Source organism: Numida meleagris, chromosome 18 (genome assembly GCF_002078875.1).
Source record: "Numida meleagris isolate 19003 breed g44 Domestic line chromosome 18, NumMel1.0, whole genome shotgun sequence".
In the NCBI taxonomy this organism is placed as follows: Eukaryota; Metazoa; Chordata; class Aves; order Galliformes; family Numididae; genus Numida; species Numida meleagris.
The window spans coordinates 9,935,872-9,958,635 of NC_034426.1; positions in this window are offsets into that span (position 1 = coordinate 9,935,872).

Consider the following 22,764-nt stretch of genomic DNA (forward strand, 5'->3'; position numbering starts at 1 on the left):
GTAGGTCTCTTGGTCTTGTAGGTCCCTGACTCTGTAACTGCTAGGAGCAGGCTATGCCAGACCTGAGGAAAGGGCCCAGCACACAACGAGCTGGTGCCCTGCCTCAGGCAGCCATTTTGGCTCAGGCAGGACTCCCTGCCTGCAAGGTCGCCCAGCAACACTGCTCCTCTGTGGAGCATGGCCAGATAGGGAGGGAGGGAGGCGACAGAGAAAAAATTGCTGGTTTCATCTCACTGTTACCATTGCTTATTACATGCTCAAATAGGCTTCACAAGCGCAGTAAATCATGGAGAAAAAGTGAGCATGCAGAACGAAAAGGAGGAAAATGGGTACAGAATGAGCTGCCCAAGAGGGGTGATCCAACCCACCCCAACACACCAATGTGATTCGTGCAGCACGCCCAAACCTGCCCCTGCCCTGCACTGAGCCCTGCTCCTGCCATGCAGTGTCCAGCACCGCTGCCAGCTGCGGCTCTCCCATTACTGAGGTTTCCAGGGTCAGCTTATAAGGCAACACTCCAATTCTCAATATTTAATACACTACAGATCATTATTTAAAGAGCATACTATGGACTTCCCATAGAAAATCAGGTTATACAGTACTAAGATGTGATAATTAGCTATCGTAATTATTGTGGTTTGCTCCTTTGGAGGTAGTTCTCTGCAGGCACCAAAACTCACTGCTTCTTGGGCAGCTGTAGATGCTTTCCCCTGAAATTTATCCCTCCCCACACAAGTCTAACAGCATCAAAACGCACAAAGCCAAAGTGCAGCCATGTTCTGCACACCTGGCACACACCTGGCTCTGGCTCTCAGCTGAGCAGGCCATAATGAGTGCTGCAGGATGGCAAAGCCCCAGTTTGCTGCCGTCAGGCACAAATTGCAGTATACACATGCAAAGAAAATAAGAAGAGTCAGGTTTTATGGAGAAGCTGCCTTGGGGATTACATTCAAAAAGATTGTCTTCAATTTTATTAAAATCAATAGGAGATTTTATTACAGTATAAATTAAATGAGAGGCTATTTGTTCCTCAGATCCCAGAAGCAATAGTATGAAGATCACTCCAAGCGCTGATATTCATCCAGATGTCTTAGCTAATGTTATCTAGACACAACTGCAGGGTTTCGTTTCTTTTTCTCTCTTATTTTTTCATCACTTATACACCAGGTGTACTTCATGAAATGTGGTTGAGGCGTACAGACAGTAGACATTTTTTAAAGGCTCGGGCATAGTAATGGGTTAAGCACTGGAGGGAGTTCAGCAAGGACCTGAAAAGTTATTGAGGTCTGCAGGAAATGCATTACAGTGAGCGATTAAAGAGCTCAGCTTGTTTGGTTTATTAAAAAGAAGGCTAAAGGTGACTTGATTACAGAGTTTTAATGTGTTCTCATGGATAAAAAGGGACTAACTGGCTTTTAATCTAGCAGAGAAAATAGCAACAAGGATCAGTAACACACTCACACAGATGTGTCCTCTAGAAGGGAGGGCTGGGGCACAGCAGTATGCAAGCTGCCTGCCAGTTTGAAGCCTGTTTCTTATACCTGTATGCAGCCTGAGGCCTGCAGTCGGTAGGAATCACAGCATCTCAGCCACAGATTCTGACGGTAAATATCTCTGTGAGCCTCTGTCACAGGTTTCCACAGATGTGCTGCAAGTGCTGCCAAAGCCAGGGGGTACACCCGCAGCATGGACCAGAAGAGGGTGGGGAGTGCATGGGGAGGCAAGTACTGCACCTGAATTTAGCAGCCTACATGAAGAGATTTAGGGTCCCACTCTTGCAGGCAGCACCTGTAATCTCCTAGAGCTAAAAAGCTCTTAGCACATTCAGGCAACAGCCCGGTAATAGTGTTTTGAGAACAGAAATTTCTGAAGCCAGAGTGAGACAATGAGGTTTTGGTGGAAGTGGTAGTGGTGGTGGTGCTCTGAGAAAAAAACTGAAATGCTGTATTATAGTAGACATGAGATAAGCTGTGCTAATAGCCAATATTCTGTCATAGCTGATCTAATAATCACTTAAACTGGACTTAAGTGCTTGAAAGGTTAATGCATTAACAACTCATTCTACCAAGCTGCCATGTATCAGTAGACAAATCATTTAAACAAATATATACGCACAGGAAAGAGGGTCAGCAGGGCCCTGTAAATGCAGGTCATGTTCTGATATGCTGCCAGGTACTATCACTCTGCAGGGAGAAACTGATGATTTGCATGTGGAGAAGCTAGCCCTAAATGCCAAAGCCAATGAAATCTAACACATACAACAACCAGTTTTGTGATATTTCAAGTTCATCCCATCACTGTACATGACTCATAGGCCCTTCCAGCATGTCTCACGTTGGTGGGACTGTCACTACACAGGACCTGTGCACACACAGAGTCTCAGAGCCATCCTGTCCCACCTGGTTGGCAGCCCATGCCCCCGCCATCACCTTCAAACGGTCACACCATAGGCTGTGTGCTAAACTCCTTGGACAAACACTGCAAAGGGGGTAACTTGAAATCAGGGGAGCTCAGGAACACTGCAGACAGCCACAGCCTCAGCACCAACAGGGAACAGGAAGATAGGGGAGGGCAGCCCCACAGCCAGCTGCACAAGTGTCTCCAGAGCTGCAAACAATAGGGAGAGCAAAGAAGCTCCCATCTGCAGGTGGGTTGGGAGTTTGTAAAGTTGAGACTCTTAGCAGAAGGTATCAAATGACTATTCACGAAATGGAGAAAAAAAAAGGAGAGGAAAAGGAAAGGAAGGGGAGGGAAAAGGAGAAACAGAAATACGTCTGTTGGTTTGTTTTTACCAATTGCATTGAATTGGGGTGGAAAAGCACAATATAGTGCAAAATATAGGTTTGAAAAAGAGAGGTAGGAACTATGCACCCCTGTAGATTCCTGTGCCATTACTGCGCTGGCAACTTCTAGCAAGCCACAGGCTACAACCAGTCCCTCACTGCTCTGCACTGCAACACTCAGTGAGGTGTCAGAATGACAAAAACTGAGTAGCAGCACCTTTGGTCTTTTTCAGCATAGCAGGTTTTAAAGCAATTCCTTTTTCACTTTAAATCAGACCTTAAACTTCATTGGAAATGGAAGAAGAAAAGGATGAAAATTGAATAGTGATTTAAAAGTGCAAAAATAAATCTTAGGCATGGCAAATCTAAGGGCTTTCAGTGGCCTTTGCACTCTGCTGTGCCGGATCTTATTTTAGCACTCAAGATCCCCTCCTGAGAAAGTGCTGCATATTCACCCCACTCAAATGCAGATCTATCTCCTTCCAAATGGCATCTCTCATTAATGATGGAGATAGCCCTTGACAACTAGCTTAGAGTAACTGCTTCACCTTCAGATACTTAAAGTTTAATGAGATAAATCTCACCTACATGCAACTATACAGAACTTCAGGAACTGCTGCAGCCCAGAGTTAATGCCATCAGGTCTCTGCATGGCAGGAGCTGGCACTGCTTCTGTTCAGAGTTTTACATCGCCACCATCACCTCTAAACTCTTATCATCATCATCATCGCAATTGTACACAGCAATTAGTACCACTAGGACTCCAGTAAAGGCCCAATAAATCACTCAGATAACTGGTAGGAATTAGACAGCATATGCACTTGTTCCTTGTATGTGCTTGATGTTGATGAAAGCTAAGGTCTGGCATATTTATTAGACAGACCTGATGCGGGCAGCAGCTGGGCCAGCTTCCCACACACAGATTTCTCATCGTTTCTATTTAAGCTCTTGCAGCTTTGATAGACACATTTCCAACTCATGGCAGTGTCGCTGCCAGTTCCACTACCACCACAAATACATCACTGCCTGCTTGCTGAGCTCAAAAGGGCTACATGTCCTGCGGGGTTCTGAGACCTGACGGTACCGCAGGGAGAGGACAGGAAGAAAGGCCCTCTCTAAAAGCAATTCTGCTTGCTAGTGTTTATTCCCTGCAGATGCCATGTCCTGTTCTTTCTTTAATTAGGGCATTTGTATGAAAACCAGATCTGTGCATCCAAAATGTATCAGCTCTAGCTGATTTTTTTGTATATGTTTTTCTTTCCCCCCCTCTTCCAAAATATCATTGGTCTGGGGACATGCTAATTTCTGCTTTGCTAATTGTGATGTCAAAAACAAAGGATTAGGTATTCCACGAAGAATATGCACAGTGAGAGGTAATTGCACAGCATCCCTGCTGTCATGAAGAAGCCACTGGCATGAATGAAAAATACAGGAGAAGTAAGGCCCAAATACTGCCCAGTGTTCACAGGTACAGAGAAGAGTAGAACTGGACAGGGTTGCGCTGCTTTTACACTGACTGCAGACAGATCCTGCCCTCTCCTCTGCAGTGCCCTTTCCTGCTCTGCGTGCATCACAGTTCTGCATACCACTGCACAGAGCTGTTCAGAATCTTTCAGCCTCATTGTTGGCTGAAACCATTCACAAGCAGTGGGACAACACCACTGGCACTCATGCACCTGCAAGCACAGCAGAGAAGAACTGAGGACTCTGGAGACTGAGGGCAGAAGTTATGGTGCATTACTTCTTTCAAAAGCTGTATGTTCAGTGACATTGACAACAGGAAAAGAATAAGCACAGAAACAAAATCTGCTTCCCCCTCTTGTAATGCTTACATTAATGATCTTTTATTCATTGTACTCACACTGGATTTTTACATAATCTATCTACAAGCCTTTCCCATTCCCAGAAGGATTAACAAATCTGAAAGCTGTGACTGCACTAAATGATCTGGATGTTATTTATTTCATAAAACTTACTTTGCATATAAGTACATTATCCACTAGTACAGAAGGAAAGTGGCTCAGTCAAATGCTCACTTTCATGCTCTTCCTGCTTCAGCAGCTTTCTGACTCACCTGTGCACATTTTTAAACGAAAGCGAACGCAGCATAAAACCAGCCTCTTGTGTACCTCTTTGCTACCCATTCCAGAATCATGTATTCAGGATGAGCATACCCACTTCCTCACCCAGTTCTCTGCCCCAAGAGGCCCAGTGTGCCAGGTGAGGACTGCTGCCCCTTGGCTGGATGCTCCCTCACACCCTGCTCTGCTCTGGTACCAATTGAAAGCCAGGTATTGCCCTGAATGTTGAAAGCCAGCTTTTAATTAAAAAAAAAAAAAAAAGCTCTTTGTTAGAAATTTGTCAAAAAAGGCCTCTACAGGACTTGTCAAGTGCAATCTGGATTATCGAGACAGAATTATTTCTCAGAGATATCATTAACACAGTATTTAACACTTTTAAAGCCGTGATGGAGAGATAACGAGCATCGTAAACCAACAAACACAGCCAAGCACGGAACAGGCAGCAGGGATGCAGTGGAGGCTTGTGCCGGGCTGGGCCCAGCCACCTGCCCAGGGACAGACCAGGGCTCACCTGGGGGAAGGCCAAAATTGGCTGCTAGCACTGGCGGCATGCCACAGAAAGCCATGCATTCTCATTGATTCCAGTACTTCTGAGAGAGCAGAATTTCCCCCCAGAGAGCGACAGTGGAGCTGTGCCAGTAATTGATTTCTTGGCTCACTGACCAAATGGTAACAATAAACATTTTTTTTCCAGCTAATATGAAAAGTTGGAAAATGCATGGTTTAATATTGAATGAAACTTCTTGCTTACCAGCTAAGGTTTGAGTGTTTATTTTTCTTTAAGTGAAATCAAAATCATCTTAACTGAGATTTTTAAAATAAGGTGTGGAAATAAACAATCCAACTTTTTAAAAATGTGAAGCGTTTCTGCCACAATCATGTAATGTTGTCCAGATGAGTTTGAGTAAAGTAGGTAAATCTGAGTTTGATTTTTTGAGAGAAAACACTGATTTAAAGGAAAAACCATGAATCAATGTAATCACTTGAGGAAAAAGCAAACACTGAATACAAATCAGATGGTTTTTAAGACAGTGAAAGTAACTGTTATCCTTGTTCTAGCTATTTCAGTGCAGTAATCCCCAGAACAAAGCTCAAAATATTTAGACAATTATCTTTAACATAAACTTCAGCAGCTGGAGTTTCCAGAGGCATTTAAGAGAAGCAACTACTGAATGGATGCTGTGATTGCCTCCAAGGACCCAAGTTAGGCTGCAATACCAGTCCCACACATACAGTGGATGCTGCCAGAACTCATAGAGTCGGAGTTGGAAAAGAATTCCAAGACCATCCAGTCCAGCTGTCCACCTATCACCAACATTTCCCCAGTGTGCACAACCCAGCACTCGATCTTGCTGAACCTCATACCATTGGTCTCGGCTCAGCGATCCAGCCTGTCCAGATCCCTCTGTAGGACCTTTTTACCCCCAGGCAGATGGACATTTCCTCCCAGCTTGGTGTCACCTGCAAACTTACTGAGAACTTACTGAGGGTGCACTCAATCCCCACATCCAGATCATCAATAGACATTGAACAGGACTGGCCCCAGTACCAACCCCTGGGGAACAGCACTCATGATTGGTCACCAGCTGGATTTAACTCCATTCACCACCACTCTCTGTGCCTGACCATCCAGCCAGTTGTTTGCCCAGCAAAAAATGTACCTAGCAAGCCATGGGCTGCCAGCTTCTCCAGGAGAATACTGTGCGAGGCAGTGTCGAAGGCTTTGCTGAAGTCTAGGTAGACTACATCAACAGCCCCAAGCTCAACAACATCAAAACACTCTGTAACATAGAGAGCCATGCCACCACCCCTCCTTCCTCGCCTATCCCTTCTGAAGAGCTTACAGCCATCCACTGCAGCACTCCAGTTGTGAGAGTGATCCCACCACACTTCAGTAACAGCAAGTAAGTCATAGTTTGCCTGCTGCACGATGGATTCTAGCTCCTCCTGTTTGATGCCCATACTGTGTGCACTGGTGTAGATGCACTTCAGCTGAGCCATTTGCCTCATCCCAATCCCATCATTGTTTCCCCAGACTCATCTCTAGCAAGCCTTGTTTTAACTCCTTCCCCTTTCATACCTAGTTTAAAGCCCTCTCAACAAGCCCTGCCAGCTCCTGGGCTAGGATTCATTTTGCCCTTTGAGGCAGGTGAGACCCACCTGCAGCCATCAGGCCAGGTGCCAAGTAAATTCATCATGAGATGCCTGGAAATACTACTATACATAAATAATTAACAAACGGAAGTGAAAATGAACAGAATTCTAGCCTCATGAAGTTTATTGTTTGACTCTCAGTTTAGCTGCTTAACAGAGCAGAGGAAGATAAAATACCTGCAGTGGAAGCACGGAAAAGAGCAGTACAGACCCTTTCAAGCCAGGGGAGATGAAATGCGGGATGCTAATTTGCTTTTTAAAATGTAGGACAAATGACCAAAATAGAAGATGCAGCAAAATTAGTAGAGCAGAAAAGTCCAAATGATGTAGTAATAATCCGTTCTGTTAAAATCAAGTGCCTGGTGACACACAGTGTAATTCAGTACAGCTATTGTCACGACTTCATAGCGACGTAGCAGGGAAGAACAACGTGTCAAAGAAAAGAAACGCACACTTCATGGCAGAGCGTGCTGTTGCCTTTCTTCCTTTTTGCTTTTCAAACATCTTTTGTCCTTATTTTTTTATTGTACTACTGGCAGGAATTGAGATCATACAATGCTTGAAATGAAATGAAAACCAGCTTCCTTAATGGGCTTCAGTAACCTACTTCGTACAGTAAAACCTATTCTTCAGGAATATAGGCATGAAATAAAAAAAAAAAAACAGAGAGAATGTTTATGGTCTGGCTTTCAAAACCACTGCGTGCCCCCAGCTCCTACTAATTTTTCCTGCTTCACAGAGCTCATGTGAGAGTCACGACATTGCCATGAAGATGTGTTATTTACATCATGCATTTAATAGGAAGAAAGAGTGAGAAGCTGCATCTTTGCAAGGAGGTGGTTAGTCAGATTTGTTTGATTTTAAACTACAGAAAAAGCTGATCAGGAATCTGGGCACCAGTGCATTTCTTCACTGCCCTCAGTCATATGTGTAGTTCACCAGTTGATTAGTATTTCATGTTGTCTTCATACAGTTATAGAAGCAACCACAGTTTCATACCAGTAGAGGGGATCACATAAAGCACACCAACAGAACACATCTCAGTTGCCAAGGGACTGGGAATTCCTTTCCCACAGTTATGACAGGTGAAAAACTTAAGATGTTTAAGCCCTAGGAGGAAACCTGTCATTACAGGGCAATCTCTACTGACACATAGGAGCTTAAACGAAGAAAACCCCGCTGATGAGAAAACTTAAGTACAGAAGAATCCCCAGGCATTCATTTCAGAAAATGTGCACTGCTGTTTCAGGTATGTACCATGTGCAAGCTGGTGCACAGCAGAAATGTCAGCCACCATCAGGACCTCTCTCTTCATAGCACTGCTACAGGATTCGTGGGTTATGAGCACAGGCTTCTGACTCTAGGAGGTGCTGAGTACCACAGATGAGCAAAAGGCCCAGCAAGTGGGCTGCCCGAGGACAGGGACGGCAGAGTCCCGGGGTGCGCTTGAGCTGAGCTCTTCTCTGTCCAGCTGCATGCACAGACCCAGACCAGGAGCAGCTCTGACAGAAGGAGGTAATCACTGTGATCACCATACAGCGGGAAAGTGCTGAGAGCACCCCAGGCAGTAAAATGTGTATGGGTTTATTTCTTACCAACAACCCACACTTCTAATTAATTTGAACATTTAGCCACTCTAATTAATGGGCAAACATTATTTGAAAAACAGTGTTTAAATACTTTAGATTTAATTAAATCAAATATTTAATAGTGCTGTAATTAATTCTCCAACTGTTAATGAATTAAATCATAGTCCTCCTGCAGTTTGATTTATAGCGTTGACTTAACTTCAGAAAACAAACTACCCAGCACTTGATCCTTTGCGGCTGCACTATGAACTGAAATTTAAACCAATACCTCCACTATATGGGCCAAGGGCTGCAGTAAACCGATGAGCATTATCAACTTTCAGCTTAAGCACACGCTTTCATACACTGCTAAGAATATTTACCACTTATTGTATGGAACGCTTTCCACATATTTAAAATATTTGCTTGGTTTATGGTTCTTTGCTTGCAAAACTGTTTTCACAACTAACAAAATGTACTGAAACAAGAAATTGCTTCTAAGACAAATGACCACAAGTTCTTGCAATAAAAATGTCAAAATGGAATGTGTCAGCATTTAAAAATGCCAGTTTTCCCATGTTTTCTTACAAATATTGAAATAATAGGATCACACACACTGAGACAAAAAAACATCCAGTGGTCTCTTTGAAAAAGCAAATGTATTTTCAAGATAACTAATCTCAGTGCCACACTCTCCCTAAGAGAGGGCACCTGCTCAGCCTAAGTGTACAAACCAATGCATATGGTCCCTTTTGGAGTGATTCATACAGAGTTGTAATGACCCTCTAAAACTGAAGGAGCCCCTGATTCCCACGGACAGGCTGCCACCGGAGGTGAAATGACTATTTCCTGAGGGAGGGGCCTTGCTAGAAATTCAAGGCTCCATGGCCATTCCAATTATCATAGGTGAGTTTTAAATTTATTATTACTGCACTGATAATCTGAATAAAGGGATTATCCACTTTAATGGAAAGAAATGAAAATAAATTTTGCATCAGCTGTCAAAGCCTAATTACTTAGCAAAGCATGAAAGAAAATCCAACAACATTGCTACTAGCATGAGAAATTCTGTACTGAAATGCAGTCATTCCCATCACAAGCCATTAACCAAACAGTAATGCTCCCACCAGTGCAGCACTGTCAGTAGGAGGCACATACACCTGGCTTGCAATCCACTGGGAGCCCAGGGTAAAATGCTTTTCTAGAAACATGCTGGAAAGAGGATTTCTGCCGCAGGGTACGAGTAGGTCAGAGAATTTCAAATGTTCCTCTGCATTCTCACGTCAAGAAACGTGACTTGCTTTATCACGGCACAGAATTGCTTGGTACACTGTGACTGATGGCTGCAAACAGCACCTCCCACCCTCAGACAAAACAAGGTCCAGGCCATTTCCTAAGCACAGTTCGAAGATTTGGCAATGAAAAATCCAATTTTCATTTCATTAAAAATGTTAATGAATGTCTTCAAATTATCACCACAAATTTGAAATTGCATTAACTTCATCCTGAAGCATAACAACAAAATTAAGCAACATTTGCCAATAGAATGTCTATCTTGTGGCAGTGTTTAAACCCCAAAAAACTGAAAAATCAGTTAAAATAGAGGCATGAAATATTTTTCCCTCCCACAAATCTACTGCCCTTCATATTCTTTTATCTCCTTTTACTCTTCCTTCTTATTCACTTCTTTTAGCTGGTGGGATTGTGATGAGGCCAAGGCAGGCAGTGAAGCGCGCAGGCAGCATGGCATTCCCCTGCGTGCCGTGTGTGCGCATGGCTCACCCTGTCCGCCGCGCTGTCAGGAGATGGCTGTTCTCTGCCCGTGTTCTTCATGACTCACATGTTTATCTCTCCATTACCATCATTATCACAGTTAATAATAACAAGTTGTGCTGTATGCTGATATGCCCCAGGGAAGAAATGTCTGAATTTCTGAATGAATAACTTTTAATCCCACTTAAATAAGTCATCTTGACAAGTTGACGTATAAGATTATTTGTCATGCACTGCAGTGCTTTGCAATGAGCTTATACTTGAACACAATGTACAATTCTCAGCACAAAGTATTAATAACATGAAGAAAACCCATTCTCACAACCTCGGCTGGTGTAAGCCAACAGTGTTTCACTGAAATCCAGACACCCATCCTGAACAGCTGAGCATTAGCCTCTGATTTCAGCAGATAACCTATCTACATCTCAGTCCCCATGTAGTTTTATTCATTTACCAAACCAATACTCATACAACATACTGAGCTTCAAGAAATCCCAGAGAGCTCTCAGGAGTACCTGTTGGCTGGCTTTCACTTGCCTACTGTTTGCCACAGTGATTTTTTCTGTTACGTTTCATGATGTGCAGAAACCAAATAATTACTACAACGAGCAATAAATTGTGGCTTTAATTGACTTGTACACAGATGCATTAAAATTGTTGTAAAACAGCAAAATTTAACACTGTGAAGATACATTCCATCACGTATTATTTTATTCCCACACCATTAGCTCATTAAATTAGGATTGCATAAAGTAGTCAGTGCTCAGTAACTAAGTCAAATTAATACACAATTAGAATACAAAATGAGCCTTAAGCAATTCCTTGCAACCAACATTCTGAGAGCATCCTGTAAGGATCTCTGAATTTCATCTGCTTTGGTAAATGGCTGAAAGTAGCATTTTCCTTGCATAACAGAGGCATTCCCTCCATGTCTGCCATCCCTGCATGGCAACTGCCTGACCTGGAGATCAGCTGAAAATTTATGGCAGCTTTTCAGTCTCTTCCAGCTCTTTTTAATGAAATGACATTGGGGAAAAGAGAGCAAGCAGGGATTATGATAATACTGCGTTTTAAACAGAATGATTTAAGGCTCCCAGGAGAGAGCTATTTTGATAGCACGGTGAGGGGAGGCTGTGCTTGCTGACAAACCAGGCTCACAGCACGGCGCCTGGCAGAGGGAGCAGCACAGCACAGATGGCTGCACACCGGGCTGCTGTGCTGTCGGATGTGACCGACACCGCAGGAGTGCAGGGGAACAAGGAGCCACAGAGCCGAGCCCCAGTGAGGTCTGAGCATGCCATCAGGGGCAGATGCAGCACTTGGAGCAAGCACATCCATCACAGACATCACAGAATCGCCTGGGTTGAAAAGGACCTCAAAGATCACTGAGTTTCAAGCCCCCTGCTGCGTGCAGGGCTGCCAACCACTAGACCAGGCTGCCCAGAGCCACGTCCAGCCTGGCCTTGAATGCCTCCAGGGACGCGGCATCCACATCCTCCTTGGGCAGGAACAAGCTGGGACCAGGAGGCATCTGGCACTGAAGTTAGCAGAGAGAGCTTGATCAACTAGACCCCTAGAACATCCCAGAGAGCCTGCAGACTAAATACTCCAGTACCCCATCCCATATAGCAAGGACAGTTCTGGCTGCTGCAGAGGGGCATTGGGACTGTTGGCATATTTGACCTTAAAGCATTATGACACATTCAAGAAAGTGCACAGAAATGTACAGGATGGCTATCTACCTCCTACTAGCATAGTACAACAAATCCATTAGGTCTGGGTGATGAGACATAGGAGCAAGTCCTCTTGTGAACAAAAATCTAACAGCTGGTAAGTTTAAGCCTCAGGATGGTGTCTTTTCCTACTGAGTGCCCAGCTGTTTGTTCACATTTCCTTTCTTACAGTATATTTTCTTAGTGAGCGAATGCTTTTTCCAGTGATTTTAAGGTGGGGAAGGTGGATTTTTTTTTTCCAATCAAGTATTTTTTGCTACTTCTCTCTACGCTGTTCACTATGCAACAAGATCTCTTTGCTGCAGTCTTAGCTTCATTCCATCTTGTCAATGGCTCTGCTCTCCAGAAGGCAAGCTGCTTTTCAATGAGCAAACTCTCAGTGTAATGGATGAAAAACATTATAAATAACTAATAGTGCTGCAAACACAGGAAGACTATCCATCTTTCAGCAAACTGCACATGCTTTCTGGGTTTTGTGACTTCTTCTCCAGGTCTCCTGGAGGGAGTGTATAAATATAAAATATTTCAGCTGTCACCTTTTATTTCAGCGATCAATTTTATTCTTATGCGATATTCATGTTTTGCAAAAACAGCTCTTTAGAAGTTCACCATGTTATTTGTGAGCTAAGATATACTGTTGCAAATGGAGAAGTAAGCTAGGCCAGTGGTGAAGGTGTTTTACTAATTAATAAAGAGTGTGGTTTACCGAAAAACACTTTGCCTTAACCAGCTGGTAACTTCTCCAAACTTTTCTGTTTTTTAAACTGCCTTTAAGTGGTGCTAATCTTCAACATGTGCATTCCCACAGTTAGCTGCCCTAGCAACTGTGCTGCACAGTGCGCCAGAATGACATCATATTCATTAAATGCTTGACTGCTTGTTTGGTTGGATTTTTATTTTCCTCTTGTTTATCACATTGAATGCTGTGAACAGACTCTGGTTGACCAACTCATTCTGGTGCCAGCAAAAAAATCACATAGATGAGTGCTTCTCCACTGAAAATGCCATGATTATTGTTTTGCTAACAGTACTATTCTGGCATCTTCACCACTTCCTTATACAGTTACCCCACTCAGCTCCACAATCCACTGAAGATTCTTCTATCAAGGTTTAGGGTCAAGACATTTAGGAGATGACCAGCTTCCACAAGGCACAGGTTAACTTATCCCAGGGGTAAAAACACCTCAACACTGCTTTACTTTTGAAGTCTTGCATTCTTTTTATCATAAATGCAAAAAAAAAGTCTGCCCTCCCACAGCAAGTGAAAAGTGCACGAGTTGCAGACATCGCACTTCTTCCAGAGCAGCAGTGCTGGCTGGGACGCTGCTTGTTAGGTGTGTGACAGAGCTCCGGGGTGATCACCCAGGAGGTGCATTTTTCTCTTGCAAATCAATTCCAGGGATGTTTTGTGGTTGTGTTCCATCTGTTCTGTCTGCTTAGGCAGACAGCGAGCACACCAGCACCTCGCAGCTGTGCACGTGTTCAGTGGGATGCAGTGCAGGACACCTGGCAGCCAGAGCTCACACCTCCCAAACCTGGGTTCCCACGGCTCTTTCCTGTCTCCTCCTTTGAGGGTAACTGCTGTGACAAAGATTTTTATGTCTCCTTCAGAGCTGTAAACACACTTAAATAGTCTGTAACAGACACTGCAGAACTGTGATCATGGCAATTCGAAGCAAGCAAATTAACTATGCTGGCCAACTTGATGAGAATCACATTCAGCAGAGAAAAGGAGGAGGAAATTTTCAGTGGGGACAAATATTGTTTGCTGAATCAGAGAATAAAGATTTTGAAAACCTGAGGTAGAGCAGCAGTGCAATAGATCTGAGTTCATACCAGAAACAAATTCACAGCTCTGAATTTCCTTAGCATCTGTACCCTCCATAGCATTCTTCCAGCTATACCACAGTGACATTTTCACTTCATTCCTGCTCCACTATCACTTACAGCACTTATGGCATTGACCTTTCTGTTCATCTCCACCACTTTCAGGGGTGGAATTAGGGCGGGGGGGAAGAAGAGTGGAATGTGGGAGAACTAGGACACTAAATGGCATTTGTTGCCAAGGTTTGGATCGCTGTAAATTTAAACGTACTTAACAATACACCTCCTTGAATGGGATCATTTCCTACCAAACTGCTTCCTAAGTTGCAGTCCTACATAAACACATCTACATCAGAACCTCATACTACATTCATCTGCTGCATTGGTCTTCACTCTGCTTATCCACTTATGTATTAATTTTCTCTTTTGTTTGCAAATAAGATTCTTACAGAAATCACCAAAACACTGAAGCAGCTGGCTGCAAAATTTCTTTGCTTCAAGTTCTTAATTCTACAGTGAGGGTACAAAAACGCCTTTTATCCTTCTCTCTCAAAAGTTTATTATAGAGCAATAAGGGTCTGAATCTCTGCATGCTCACCAAACATTTGAAAAATTTCCTCATAAATGGAGAAGAATCTGAAGTGCAGTCTCAGTAATATATACTTGCTTGATTTTGACAGATCTGCTCGTAGCAAGCACCCCTTCCCCAGGGTGATGGGCTTTGGGTGAGCATGATCAAGTGTTTGGCACCACTGATCTGGCAGAGCCCACCTTCTGTCATCACACACAGTACTAACACCGAGTGCAACAGTTAAACTGCTAGAGCATCTACTTAAGATTGCAGAAAAGGAGAATTTCAATAATGTTTCCACATAGGTCAGCAGAAGAGGGCAAAAGGCTGCAGAGACAAATTAAGTGCTATGTTTCTAAAAGGAAATGAAATGATGGTAAATTAATTTATCCTGTAATATCATTTCTTCTTTCAATGTAAGCAGTACAGGCACTTAAAGGAGTATCACCAGGGAGGAAGATGGGGAACGCAGCCATCAGGCTCATCTCACAGCGCATGCCATGCAGATCATTTCACGCCTATTACCGCTGACAGCTTAAAAGTTTGATCTGCATTTTAGAAGGTAGTCCCCAAAACCATTTTGATGTACAATTTCATGCTGGCATCCATTAGAGGAGGCAAATATCATCTAAGCCTTCCCATGTACTTTTCACAGGGAAAATAAATGAACTTTTCTGCCAATATTGTGTCATCTTGTAAATTCCCTTCACAGCAGAGTGAATAGTAACGTGAAGCAGACACTGGATACTTATCCATTTCAGTGAATTACAGCCTGGTCCTGAAAACCATTTCCTATTAATACCAGTGGGCTTTGGCTCAAGTGGTTATTTAGCTCTCTTTGGCAGCTGCCTCAGAGCACTAATGTTGAATCACTCTCTGCTATATGTTAAACACAAGAAGCTGCCACCTGGGTACGCAGCCTCAGTGTGAAATGAGGGATGAGAACTCAATATCTGGCATTATGTCATTTGGGTGGTATGTAGGACTTATGACTAGCATACTAGAAAGCAAACCCTAACCTTGAATGCCAGATAGCAGGAAAATAAAAGATAGGTTTACCCTGGGACTTCTGCGCTGAGGCAAAACTAATGCAATGATTTGGTTGGATGGAAACGTCATGCTGAGCACCCCCACCATGAAGATTATACCTGCCAGATACAATCTCAGTACACTGAGTCCATCAGTAAAATGGACAAGCAAAAAAAGAAAGAAAAGAAAAAACCCAAAAGGCTCATTTGTATAATCAAAGAGCTAACCCAGGTGTCAACAGGTGTCAACTCAAAAGATGTGTTCATGGTGTGACAGGGATGAAACAAGGCAAGTGCATTACATATTGAAATGAAAAAAAAAAAAAAGCAGACAATTAGCTCTTTATATCTACTTCATGGCTTCTGTTAGTCAATTGCAGAGCACCAGCTAGAGTTTTGAACAAGATATCTGGCAGATCAAAAATGTTTCAAAGCTCTAGCTGCAGGGAATTGAGAACAGTAGATATAGAAATTACTGTAAAAATCTATAAAGTACAGCAGCAAGTCATAGCCTTTTTAAAATCTACATGCAGAACTCTATAGCAAAGGCAAGGGTGAAGGAAAAGAGAATCGCAGTGCCTTCAGGACACGAGGAAAACAAAACCAGATCTTAAACTGGGATATCAAAGCAAGTCTGCTGGCATCAGTGGAGATATAACATGCGAAGTATGTGGTCCACCACTGACAATTAATTCCTTCAGGCCACTTCCAACATTGGGTATAGAGAAATAAAGAATCAGTCACTTGTAAACAAACAGGAAGCATAAGCTTGCAGGGGGATAGAAATAATTCAGCCCTTCAAAAAGCCTGTACAAGAACAAGAGCCTTTTGAGCTTGCTGCTGCAGTGACTGAGTTGTGATAATGGGAGTAAATGTGTAATGAGAAGCACGGGAGTGGCTATAACTTTACATTGCAGATTTCATACCCTGTTGTTCTCCTCAGTCTGAATACTACAGAACAACTGAAAACTGAGATAAACAGTGTGGTTATTCACCCTCACTACAAAAATTGCAGTTCTAGTGCCATAAATTACGGTCTCTGTAGGGACAGAACGAGCCTGCTTTTCCAAGAATAATTCTTGGGCTTTGTAAAAGCCACACTCTGCAATACATTTAATATAATATCATTTTTATAACACAGCACTGAGAGACTTTCAGCATTTAGCAATAAACTTTAAGTGTTGATTTGCCATTGCCAGAGCTGTTCCTGCAATAACATTTAAAGTACCACATTCAATAACGGCTATTCTTCACTGTGCTTTGATTTGTATTATCTTCTAAGAAACCTAGCTGGCATCTCTGCGTGTCAGAACCTAACGCTAAGAACAACCTGCACATTGCTTATTCTCATTTCTCTTCACCTCACAGGTGTTGTCTGAGCATTCACCATCTCCACCTCTCGGGGCAGGGGAACATCCACTGCATGAAAAGAAAGTTCTTTCACTGCAATCACTTCATTCAGCTCTCACTTCTTGGAATGCTCTCTTTTTGAACTTGATTTTTACCTAAAGGTAATTTTGCCCACAAGGCAGTGAAGCATCTCTAAAATTAAAACTAAAACTAGTTTCTCCCCAGGGTCAGCCTGTCATATGGACTAATCTGATGCTTCCAGTGAGGATTAATTCAAGATCGTAGCTTACAATAATTAAAAGTAACTACTGCAGAACTGCCAATTTTATACTGCCAAATACTACCAATTTTACTCCAGACATAGTTTTAAATCACTTCACTGATAACTTTATATCACTTAACTGATGAAAATAAGACACACCTAAATCTCACATATTCTCAGTCTGCAGAAGAGCATCACCTTTTCTTCCTGATTAAAGAGGAGGGAGCTGCTCAATTTTTTTTTCTTCTGTCAGAGAACCATGTCTGGGCATGTATTTCTTGTCTGTGCGTATAAACACAGTGAGCTGGATATACACCAGCTGTGGAAATGGCCCTTTATTTTAAATTTTATGAGGGAGTCCATCTCCCTAAGCATCAGTTTGAGCAAACACAGATACCTCAGGACTGCCAGTGAATAAACATCTTATGCAAAATTGGATGTTCTAAATGGATATGTATGCATTCCCTTTAAGTTCACACCACTTAGAGTGAAGATTTTGAACGCTGCAATATCTGTACTGGAATAACCCAACTCCTTGAACTGGGATTTCGAGGTAAGGCCTGACTTCTGCCTGCTGCAGGCTGTCCTGGCTAAGCCGGCTGGACATGTATCCATTTTTCAGATCCATGCTTGTTAGTAACCAGCACGCTTTGTTCCGTTCTCCTGTTTGGGAGGGACATGTGAAGAGCTTTAGCCATATCTAGAAGTGGCTGTTGGCAGGTACTCGTATATAGGGTTACTCCAATTTCATCCAGCTTGTCAGCTACTGAAAATGGATTGACAAATACCTACTAATAACCAAAACGAGTGGAAGAAAGAAAGGTGGACTGCAATTTTATGAGTTCACCAGAAGAAGTCATTCCTTCACAGTTTGAAACTTGGTAAATTTCTACAGAACATACAGCACCTCGGGACGCATGGAAACAGGATGGTCCTAACGGCTAATTATAGATTTAAGAACTTGACCTGACCTGACCGGGTCACAAAGCTCTGACCTCGCTTTTCTTTTTCAGCATCACAGACCTGGCTCCCTCCTGGGGACAGGTTACTCGGTCTGTGGAAAGCAGCTCTGCCTTCTACGGAACAAAGGCATCCCAAAAGATCAGCTGTACAACGTCACTTCATATTCCTTAGGTTAGACGATTATAACTCCATCTGAACAAGAAATCAGAAATACTTTCTTCTTGATCACATGGTAAACTTCTAATTGATACTGCAATTCCTCGTTTTTTTAAAATTACTGTTATTGATTGAAGGCATCTGGCAATACTTCAACTTAATGTGGACTATAGCTCAAAGTTTTTTTGTGTATCATCTGGGTACCGCTTTCTACAGTATCACAGAATCATCATCATCATCATCATCATCTCAAGTGTTTCATTTTTTGGCTATAATTAAAAACAGTATCATGTGCTGTCTGACAATTGATCACATTCTGTTAAAAATCTGCTAGGAGATGCACTGTCGTGACCAGAGTTTTACACAGAAATTTCTGCATGTAGCCAACAGAGTGGCACACACCTTTTTGAGATGATCCATTAAGTATTCAGTATAGACAAAGATTGCGATTTTAATCATTAACGGGTACAAATGCTGCAGCTTAATTTAGAGAAATTATACCCTTAGTATCCTCCCAAAGCATGGCTTTGAATGACAGGACCCTTGATTTTGTAGAACAATATCCGAAAAAGAGTGGCACAAAAATGCTGTCTATAGCATGTCCATAGGGCCATTTCACTGCCTGTCAGCACAGACGTCCTGGGGCACTAAATAGATTACATTTATAATAATTATGTTAGAACTGCAGTGATGAATTCTGACAGCTGTAACTTCTGCAGGGCTATGACTGGAATGCAAAATCATATATTATCTTACCATACTTGCAGTTTGCTTCTAAGACTTCATTTTTGTTCAGACAAGACCTGGAAAATCTGAAATCAGCATTAAAAATGATCACTTGTGCCAAACAAGACAAGGGGAGATATTTAAAATGTCTCCTTGTTTGCTGATGTACAGACTGATCTTCTGGTACCTCCTCAACCTGTGCAGGACTACCGCCAAACTTGTTCCCACTGAAGCTGTGACAAAGACTCTTCCAAGTCCTTTGAGCTGAAGCTGGGATGTGCCATCACCATCCTGTAAGTCCAGAGCTCAGGTGAAGGCTTGGAGAGAGTAAGCCAAAAGATCACGCACACAAAAAAGCATTTATATTTATTTCTATTTGTCCTGGGGCCTGAGACTGTAACTTGAACCAAAGTTTCTCTACACTGTGTGAACAAGAAAAATGCTTTCAACAAGAACAAACCTTATATTCTTCTGTAATCACATGCCTTAGAGCAGAGTTTTGAAAAGCCCTGGCTGCTCATAACAAACTGATGAGAGTTGCCATGCCTCCAAACACAGGCAAGAATCTGAACTCGTTCAAAGAGTTGCTCCAACCCCTAACCCCGCAAGATCCTGAGGGTGACAGGAGGATGCCAACCCCCCCACAATACACCTCTCTGCACTGGCAGGCTAAGGAGTGGATCCAAAACGATTTCTGCAATTTCACAGGTAACAGAAAGGCTTTTTCCTTCAGCACAGGACCCAGATGCATGGCAGCCATCATGCTGTCTTTCTGCACCTCCAGTCTCCTCGCAGGGTGCATTCAAGGGCAAAGCGTAATCTGAAAGCTTCCCACCAAGTCATATTTCTCTATATCTTAGCCCACAGATAAGTAAAACTGTCACTCTTAATACCTTTTGCCTGGCTCACAGTGGTAATGAGATAATGCTTGCTTTTATGTGCACGCGTATCCCGTTTCTGCCAGCTGTGGGATGCACAAGGGAATTAGAAGGAGCTGAAGAAATTCCCTCAGGCTCAGGCTCCAGTCTGAAAGATTGTGCTGGCATTGCTTTGCCCACAGCTAATACAGGAAGGAGGAAGAGACAAATGGGGCAAAAGAAATGGAACTTTCAGAAGCAGGTGACACTAAAATCTATTCTGCAAATGACCCTGACTGATCCTAAAGACTGATCAAGTGAATTCAGTTCTTTCATCCACGATTTTTCTTGAATGTTATGCACTGACTTGATGTAGCCAATAGAAATGAAAGAATTATAAAACTGTAATTTGGAGAATAAAAGTTCTTTACAACCATTTATTACTATTACTTTTAATCAAAATAAAATGATGTGAGAGTGGTGGTCCTGTGGCACTGCATTACTACAATTTAACAAAACAGATAGAGTCTGCCTGTTGTAGATCTCCACTGACTCATTTCTTTTCTAAATCCATGCCAACCTGCACACCAGTGTTAAAGGTATTCTCTGGAAGAGAGTCACACCAGATACTGCACTATTTGGTCAAGTGAAAAAACAAATGGCTCAATTTAGAAGGTGGTGGAGGGCTTTGATCCAGCAAATAGGAGGGCTTCTTCCGTTAATACTTGATATTATTGTTGCAGCCAAGTGTTTTTTCCCATTTTGCCTAGGCCAGGGCTTTAAAAACTTGACACTGAAAATTCAGCAGAAGACACATGATAGATTGTGGCTGTCAGGAAAGGTCCCCAGTGACTGGAAAACGGGAAATATCACTCCCATATTCAAGAAAGGGAGAAAGGAAGACCCGGGGAACTACGGCCCAGTGAGCCTCATGTCTGTGCCTGAGAAGATGACAGAGTAGATCCTCTCGGAAGAGATGTTAGGGCACATGTGAGATGTGGAGAAGATCTGAAACAGCCAGCATAGCTTCACCAAGGGCAGATCGTGCCTGATGCATCTGGTGGCCATCTATGATGGAGTGACAGCACTGGTGGACAAAAGAAGCGCATCTGATGTCATCTACCTGGACTTGTGCGAGTCCATGGTCCTGCAACACATCCTTATCTCTAAATAGGAGAGATACGGATTTGAAGGCCGGTCTGTTTGGTGGATAAGGAATTGCTTGGATGGTTTGTAGTCAGAGGACTGTGGCCAGTGGCTCTGTGTCCAAGTGAAGGCTGGTCACAAGTGGCCCCCTGAACAGCGTCCTGGCGCCCATCAAGATCTATCCACATCCCAGAAACCACCACATTCCAACATCGGTGGAGGACCTCGCTCATAGTACTTATACTGGGACTAGAATATCTGTGCACCAAGGCATTCCTGCAGTCATTTCCTAGCACTTGTCAGATCAATCCACTGGAACCTGATTGTTAAGGGGCCCTTTGCCACACAGACCCTTTGCTGACTAGACCAAGCCAACAACCCTCCTGGCTTCAGGTAGGACTCAGAGGCAGAGCAAAAGGCAAACTTCATCTTAGCTTCTCATTTGCAAAGGAGGGTAAGTTTTCCACAAAGCATTCAGTCAACACAACTCTTTTATGGAAAATTCTTAATGCATTCAGGATGATATTTGTGTTAATCAAGAATTTGTAGGTCAATGACTTTGGAAACCTTCAGGCTATAATTAAGTGAAATTCACATAAGAATCAATATGGAAATTGAAATCACTGCAAAATAACACTCACTGCGCCCTTCTGGAGCACCAAAAAATCACATCTTGAAAGCAATAACTACATCTCACTTCGAGGGACTAAAAAATAAAATATTAGGTCTCCCATACACTATTTTAAAACTTGCAACAGGCTACTGAAGTGTGAGCCACAGAATATTTTCCAACATGTAACATCTACAACTTCAGATGTCACAATCTGGCAAAGATCTTCTCTGTTTTCATATGCTCTATCACAAAATAGGGATTTTTGTGTTATTCAGAAAGTTCACTTTGAATGCTTGCTCTTTTGCTCTTTTTTTTTCCTCATATCCAAAGAAGCTGAGCTTGTATCTCACCTTCACTGACGTCAGTGGTTTCAGTCACAACACAAGAAAACTTCTTTTACCAAATTTGAGTTCATGCTGTTGAAGAAACACACAAACCCAGTGACAAGGACAGTTTTGAAGTCATATTACACCTATCCATTAATCTAGCAGCTTGAAATTTTCCTATAGTGATGATCTTTAGAACAATGTGCATGTTCAGTGGGTTTATAATATTGAAGTTTTCCTACAGGCCAGTCATCTAATCTCTACTGCCACAATTCAAAATGCCCACACTGAAGCCATGAAAACTGTACTCAACATTTTTATCTGCGTTCATTATGGATGATGATTCTAACTGTACACTTAAATATTAATGTGATTGCTCCTACTGAATTTAATAGGCTATGAAATTAGAGGTGCATTAGGCTAAATTTGGAAAAATATTCACACAGAGCTCCTTGTTATTTCTATTGTCATCTTTGGATAAGAAAATTAAAAATAGGACCATGAAATTCGCTGAAATGGCCTTTCATTTGTGAGAGGAGGGGGATTTGAGAGGCAAATTTTTAAGCAGCCTCCAGAAAACGTTGTGAAATTTCAACCCTGCTAGCATACCAAGTTTTGATTTTACACTCTTGTCTCTAAACAGGAGCCAGACGGCAAAATATTCCCTACCAGTAAAGTGAACACAAGCCTGAACACACTGGAATTCAAGGAGAAAATTGTAGATATACAAAACTTACAATAAATCCTTTCCCAAATTACATTGAGGTGAATTACAACCATTAGAAAATTTGAACATCATATTCCTGGTTCAAGTTTATAAAACGGTTTTCTCAAGTCATTTCCATGTTTT